The following is a 7,527-nucleotide window of genomic DNA, read 5'->3' as shown; positions in this document are numbered from 1 at the left end:
CCATGGGATGGCATGGTGGCTCAGTGGTTAGCAGTAGTCATGGGAAATGCAGGATTTCAGGGATAGGGTAGGGGAAATGGGTCTGGGTGGGATGCTCTTTGGAGGGTAGGTGTGGATGGGCTGAATGGCCTGTTTCCACACTAAGGGAATTCTATGACACATCCATTTGATCAACAGTTCTTCCCTAATATTTGTACTTTCACCAAGTTTCTCTCTCCCTTTCACTTCCTGATATTACTGGAATGGTTTTGTAACCTCTAGAGTGAAGACAAAAGAAAATTATTTGTTCGTTTCATCAGCAATTCCTTTATTAGTTACTGTTAACTCCCCACTCTCACTTTCTTGAGGACCAACATTCACTTTACTTACTTTGTTCCTTTTCAAAACATCTATACAACCTCTTTTATTATCCATTTTTACGATTCTGGCTAGGATTTTATCATACTTTAATTTGTTTTTCCTGTTGTTTTTCTATTGTCATGGGATGTTCTTGACTACAGCAACAGCAGTATTATTGCCACTCACTAACTAGAAGTGGAAGTCAAATAAAGTATTCGATTAACTTATTAATGGCCATGGTGCAGCCCCACTGGCATTGATACTGCCCACACCATGTGTAAATATTTTCAGCTGCATCAAAGTGAACTCTTAATGGATTCTGGGATAGCTCTTGCCTTCCTTTCTGTCAACTTGCTGGCCTATAGAGAGGTTCCCCATCCCCCTCCATGTGTGGACTTGAACTAAAGGATTCAGTCATAGTCATAGAGATGTACAGCATGGAAACAGACACTTCAGTCCAACTTGTCTATGCTGACCAGATATCTTAACCTAATCTAGTCCCAATTGCTAGCACTTGGCCCATATCCCTCTAAACCCCTCCTATTCAGATACCCATCCAGATGCCTTTTAAATGTTGTAATTGTACCAGCCTCCACCACTTCCTCTGGCAGCTCATCCCACATACATATCACTCTCTGTGTGAAAAAGGCTGCCCCTTAGGTCCCTTCTAAATCATTCGCCTCTTACCCTAAACCTATGCCCTCTAGTTCTGGACTCCCACATCCCAGGGAAAAGACCTTGTCTATTTACCCTATCCATGCTCCTCATGATTTTATAAACCTCCATAAGATCACCCCTCAGCCTCCGATGCTCCACAGAAAACAGTCACAGCCTATTCAGCCTCTCCCCTATTGCTCAAACTCTCCAACCCTGGCAACATGCTTGTAAATCTTTTCTGACCTCTTACAAGTTTCACAACAATAGTTTCAAGTTTCCAGTAGGAGGGAGACCAGAATTGCACACAATATTCCAAATGCGGCCTAACCAATGTCCTGTACAGCTGCAACATGACCTCCCATCTCCTGTACTCAATGCTCTGACCAATAAATGAAAGCATATCAAACACCTTCGTCACTATCATCACCATCTGCCAGCTTGGCCCTGACACAGAAACGTATTTGTGTGCCATCCTTTTAAAGGGGTCATCTCATTGCAGAGACTTCTAGGGATCATTCTTGGATCCTCAAGAGCTCTTCTTGAATTTTTCATGCACTTTCTTTTAGCTCCTTTCTCATTCTCATTCATACCTTTATTGAGTAATGCAGTCATTTTGTCTCATTATCTTCTGCAGTTCTGCTAAATTTTCTTTAGGGGTCCCTTCTTTCAGTAGATACATCCATAAGATTGTACTGTGCCCCTCACCAGTCAGGGTAGAAACTTCCAAAATTCTCAACAAAATCCAGCCCATGTTGCAACTTGGGAACTGCATGGAACAGTTGTCACACTCAATTGTACAGAGTAGAAGTGAAGAACCAGATAAAAACATCGCAACTGCAGAGAGCTAAGCCCAACTGGAGAAACTATTCCTCAGCCGTAGACAGGTGAATACATCACTAACACAGACTGCACATCAACCATCAGAGCAACAGTCCACAGAAATGCAACAACAGAAATGGGACAACACCTGGTAACATAGCTCCAACAAATAGCATGGGAATGACACTCCCTGGAGAAGTAATAACCCAGCTGAACAGCCAACTACAATACATGCATGTACCATTAAGAGACTAGCATGTTTTAACAACTATACATAGGCTGATGGAAATGTTGAATTGCAAATGCAACAGAACAGTTCTATGTGTATTTGGTAACTTGGAGTATTCAAAATGGATGTGATAACACATGCAAATCTTTCTTCTGGTTTTGTGTCTAAAGACAGGGATGTTCCGATTGTAATGCAATATGTACACATTTCCTTCCTAATTTGCTGTAGTCATGTGACCTCTGCCATGTGGCACACACTCTGCTGGCAGACATCTTAAGTTCAATTCAATAAAGACCTTGTGTTGAACACAGTGCTGTGTTGTACACACAAAACATCTGGCACATTATCTTTGAACAAAGTTAGTAAGATCAGCCATTACAGAATTTGATCTGCGCTAACAAGAGGGAAACTGCTTGTTGCGCTATTTGAATATAATAAATAAGAACAGAATAATCAATTTCCCATGTAGTGTAGTCTTTAGAAACATAGTAAAAGAAAGGAATAGAAGTAGGCCGTTCAGCCCTTTGAGTCTGCTCTGCCATTCAATATGATCATGTTGACCATCTCACTCAGTTCCTGCTTTTGCTCCATATCCTTTGATTCCTTGAGCCCTATTTCTACCTGCTTCAATGTTTTAGACTCGACTGCTTTCTGTGAAAGAGTATTCTACAGGCTCACTGTTATCTGGGTGAAGTGATTTTTCCTCAACTCAGTCCTGAAAGGTCTACCCCATGTTCTTAGACTGTGTCCCCTGGCTCTGGATTACCCAGTTGTGGGGAACATCCTTTCTACATTTATCCTGTTGGAATTTATAGGTTTCTGTGAAGTCCTCCCCCATTCTTCTAAATTCTAACATTCTAATTTGATTCAGTCTCTCTTCATACATCAGTCCTGCCATCCCAGGAATCAGTCTGGTAACACCTTTGTTACACTAACTCTACAGCCAGGAAAATCCTTCCTCAGATAAAGAAACAAAAACTGTATACACTACTCCACGTTTGGTCTCACCAGGCCTCAATACAATTGCAGACAGACATCCCTGCTTCTGGACTCAGATCCTTTCGCTATGAAGGCCAACATTTGCCTTGTTCAGCACCTGCTGAACCTGCCAGTTTACTTTCAAAAGCTGGTTTACAAGAACACCCAAGCCTCATTGCACCTCGCCCTTTACCAATCCATTATCATTCAGACAATAATACATCTTCTTGTTTTTGCTACAAAGGTGGATAACCTCACATTTATCCCCATTATACTTAATCTGCCAAAAACTTACCATTTAATCAACTTGTCCAGATCACACTGAAATATTTCTGCTCCCTCAGAGTTCACCCTCCCACCTGCTTTGTATCGTCTACAAATTTGAGAGATGGTTCGCTCATCTAAATCAGTAATAGTTAGTATGACTAGCTGGGTTCCAAACATTGATGCCTGCAATACCCCAATCATTACTGGCCGACATTCAGAAAATGACCTGTTCATTCCTATTCATTGTTTCCTGTTTGCCAGCCAGTTCTCTAACTATGTCAATCCCATATGCTTTATTAGTACATGGTGATCTCTTAGATGGGGTCTTGTTAAATGCCTTGTGAAGGTCTAAGTAAACCACGTCCATTGACTACCCATTACCAACTGTGTTAGTTATATTCTCAAAAATTCCAAATTAGTCCCATTTGCCTGCATTTGGCCCATATCCTTCTAAACATATCCTATTCATGTACCTGTCCAAATGTCTTTTAAGTGTAACTGTTAGTGCATCTATCACTTTCTGCAGCAGTTCATTCAACATACGAGCCACCCTGGTTGTGAAAAAAGCTGCCTCTCAGGTGCCTTTTAAATCTTTTTCCTCTCTCCTTAAATACATGCCCCCTAGTTTTGAACTCCCCAACCCTAGGGAAAATACCTTTGCTATTCACGTTATCTATGCCCGTCATGATTTTATAAACCTCTATAAGGTGTTATGGACCAGGCCAGACCCCCTCAAAATATTTTAAGGAAGTAACCTACACCCTAATATGTTTTGATATTTTCATCAGATGTAGTGCGGATACTGCAGGAGTGATGGAGCCAGTCAAATCACTCGGCTTGAAGCAAAACAGAATTTATTTAAACACTGGGGTCGAAACACAAACAAAAGAAAATAGAATTTAGAATAACTTATTTGAAAACCCAACTGACTCTATCGCAACCTAATGAAGGAACTGTTTCTATTTCTGCAACATCCCATAAACACACCCTTTGGCAAAATGCAAATTCAAATTCAGGTTCTCACAGGCAGGGGAGATTTCAGAAAGAAATCAGGGAAGAAACATCTGTTGGAGCACGGAACCTCTTTTCATTGTAACTGCTTCTCTCGGTCACCAGCAGTTTCTAACTGCCTGCTTTACCAAACTAAACTGGAAAATAACCTGAACTGGGAGAACTGGCCACTCTCCTTTCACTGGACAACTGGTTGAAAAGAAATCTAAAGGTCCCTCTGATTGTTGGCTGAGGCAGTGCCTGTTAGCCATTTCAGCATCACTAACTTTACAACCCCTCTTGAAAAAAACTAAGGACAACATAACCTTGTTAAAGGGGTAGCATTGTCACACACCCTCTCCCTAAAAGAAAATGAGCAATCAATATACAAAGATGGCTTCATTTTAAAACCTTTTAGTCAAACCCTGTTAGTACACTACAATGCATATACATTACATTGACTATGGCCATGCAAACATGGCCCACTGTATTTTATTTCAATCTGCTTACTCCTGATACTGAACATTTCTGTTTCTCATCCAAGTCTCAACAATGCATCAGCAATCAAGTTTTCTCGCCCTGCCACATGACCAGTTTTCAAATTGAATGGCTGCAATTGTAAGCTCCATCTAAACAGTATGGAATTTTTGTTCTTAGATTTTTCCAAAAACTTTAATGTGTTATGATCAGTATATATGATTGTCTCAGATACTTTACTGGCAACATAAATGTTGAAATGTTGTAACGCCAACACCAAGCTCAAAGTGTCCTTCTCAATTGTCAAATATTTCTGTTGATGAATGTTCAATTTCCTGGAGAAATATCCGATAGGTCTGTCTATCTTCTCACTGTCTTCCTGTAAGAGTACAGCACTGTCACCCACATCACTCACATTGATAACCACCTTGAATGGCTTTGTGTAATCAGGTGTGGCTAACACTGGGGCAGTGATTAACACAACTTTCAAGATGTCAAATGCCTTTTGACAGTCTGCTGTCACTTTTAGCCAGGTTTATCAACAAGCCTGCCTTCCGAAGTCAATTGAATAATTCCAATAAATGCTGTTAATTTTCCTTCCATGTGTGACTAAAAATCACCAGGTCATCAATGTTAACCATACAATTGAATAATTCGGAAATGACTTTATTGGTTTGTGTTTGAAATGTTGCTGGCACTTTTTTCATACCAAATGGTATAATGTCAAACTGATACAGTTCACTCGGTGTTACAAAAGCTGGAACTGTTTTTGCTCTTTCAGACAAAGGTACTTGCCAGTATCCTCTGAGTAAGTCCAGCTTAGAAATAAATGTTGTTTGTCCCATCTTTGCAATATTGTCGTCCAAACATAAAATCGGATATGGATTAGACTTTGTAACTGCAACGACTTTGCGATATGTACATATAATTGTTGGGTAGCATTTGGTTTTGGCAACATTACTATGGATGAGTCCAGTCACTGGAACTCACTTCAATTATTTTGTCTCGGAGCAGGTGTTCAATCTCTTTTTGAACCTGTGCCAAATTTAAAGGGTAAGTCTTCGGGATGGCACAATGGCACAGTGGTTAGCACTGCTGCCTCACAGCACCTGGGTTCAATTCCCGGCTCAGGCGACTGTCTGTGTGGAGTTTGTACATTCTCCCCATGTCTGTGTGAGTTTCGCCCCACAAAAGCGTGCAGGTTAGGTGAATTGGCCTGGCTAAATTGCCTGTAATGTTAGGTGTAGGGGAATGGGTTTGGGTGGGTTGCTCTTCGGAGGGTTGGTGTAGACTTGTTGGGCCAAAGGGCCTGTTTCCACACTGTAAGTAATCTAATCTACATGCATGTTGCTTAACTGGAACAGCATTTCCTATATCTACGTTATGCATAAGTAGATTAGCATCGCAGCTTATTTCCACATCTCTCCCCATGCAATAGCAATAACTCTTTCAAGTCATTTCAATTATCCTCTAGGAGGTAACTCAATAACTTATCCCAATTTTAGACAACATCCTCATTGTTCAATATCATTTAAGGAAGGTCCAATTCCGAATCCACTGAACTTGGGTCTTCACTCTGTGCTATAGTTAGTAATGCATTCTCCTTTTGCTTTCCTTCCCTATCATAATACATTTTGAGCATATTCACATGACACACACTATGAGATTTCTTTCAGTCTGGAGTCCTTATCAAATAGTTCACCACACTCAATCTCCTTTCAACTTGACTATAAGCCCTTACCATGGTCTTTAATATCTGATGGCACCTTTCTTACACTCCCTGCGACTCTGGATGGTTTGCACTGGATTTGAATTGTTTTACTCCTAAGCTGTCCATAAGTTCCTTGAATAATTTTGATGTAAAGTTTGACCCTTGATGTGATTGTATCTCTGTGGATAGTCCTTATCTTGTGAAAAATGTGAGTAACCCCTCTACAATCCTTTTAGCTGTGATATTGCGGAATGGACTAGCCTCTGGAAATCTAATGGGCACATGCATAATTGTTAACAAATTAGATTAGATTACTTACAGTGTGGAAACAGGCCCTTCGGCCCAACAAGTCCACACCGCCCCGCCGAAGCGCAACCCACCCATACCCCTACATCTACCCCTTACCTAACACTACGGGCAATTTAGCATGGCCAATTCACCTGACCTGCACATCTTTGGACTGTGGGAGGAAACCGGAGCACCCGGAGGAAACCCACGCAGACACGGGGAGAATGTGCAAACTCCACACAGTCAGTTGCCTGAGGCGGGAATTCGAACCCAGGTCTCTGGCGCTGTGAGGCAGCAGTGCTAACCACTGTGCCACCGTGCCGCCCTCCATACTGCTTCTCACTTTTTGTTTTAGGTCAGGATCCTACTCAATTAATTGCGACTCTTGTAAAAGCTTCCTCAAATGCAGGAATGGATATGAAAGATACAGGTTTTATTACTGCCTGCAGTTTTTTAATTACCTGACATGTATGACATGTCTGGCAAAATTCACCTACATCGTTTTTGCAGTCCAAGCCAGTAAAAATGTTTTGTATTTTAGCTTGAGTCTTTCTTACTCCAAATGATATCTTGCTGAGAGCTCACCTGCTACCCATACATATCCATCCTTTCAAAACCAATTGGTAATACAACTTGATGAATTTCGGCCCATTTATCATTTGCCTGAATATGTGATGGTCTTCATTTCATCATTAAAACATCATTTATAATGGAATGTAGCATTTTCCCCACTGCTAATGTCAGGCTAACCAACCTTGAATTCTTTGTTTTC

Source organism: Chiloscyllium punctatum, chromosome 19, assembly GCF_047496795.1.
Source record: "Chiloscyllium punctatum isolate Juve2018m chromosome 19, sChiPun1.3, whole genome shotgun sequence".
Taxonomy (NCBI): Eukaryota; Metazoa; Chordata; class Chondrichthyes; order Orectolobiformes; family Hemiscylliidae; genus Chiloscyllium; species Chiloscyllium punctatum.
The sequence above is the reverse complement of the archived record's forward strand: the minus strand, read 5'-3'. Positions refer to the sequence as shown.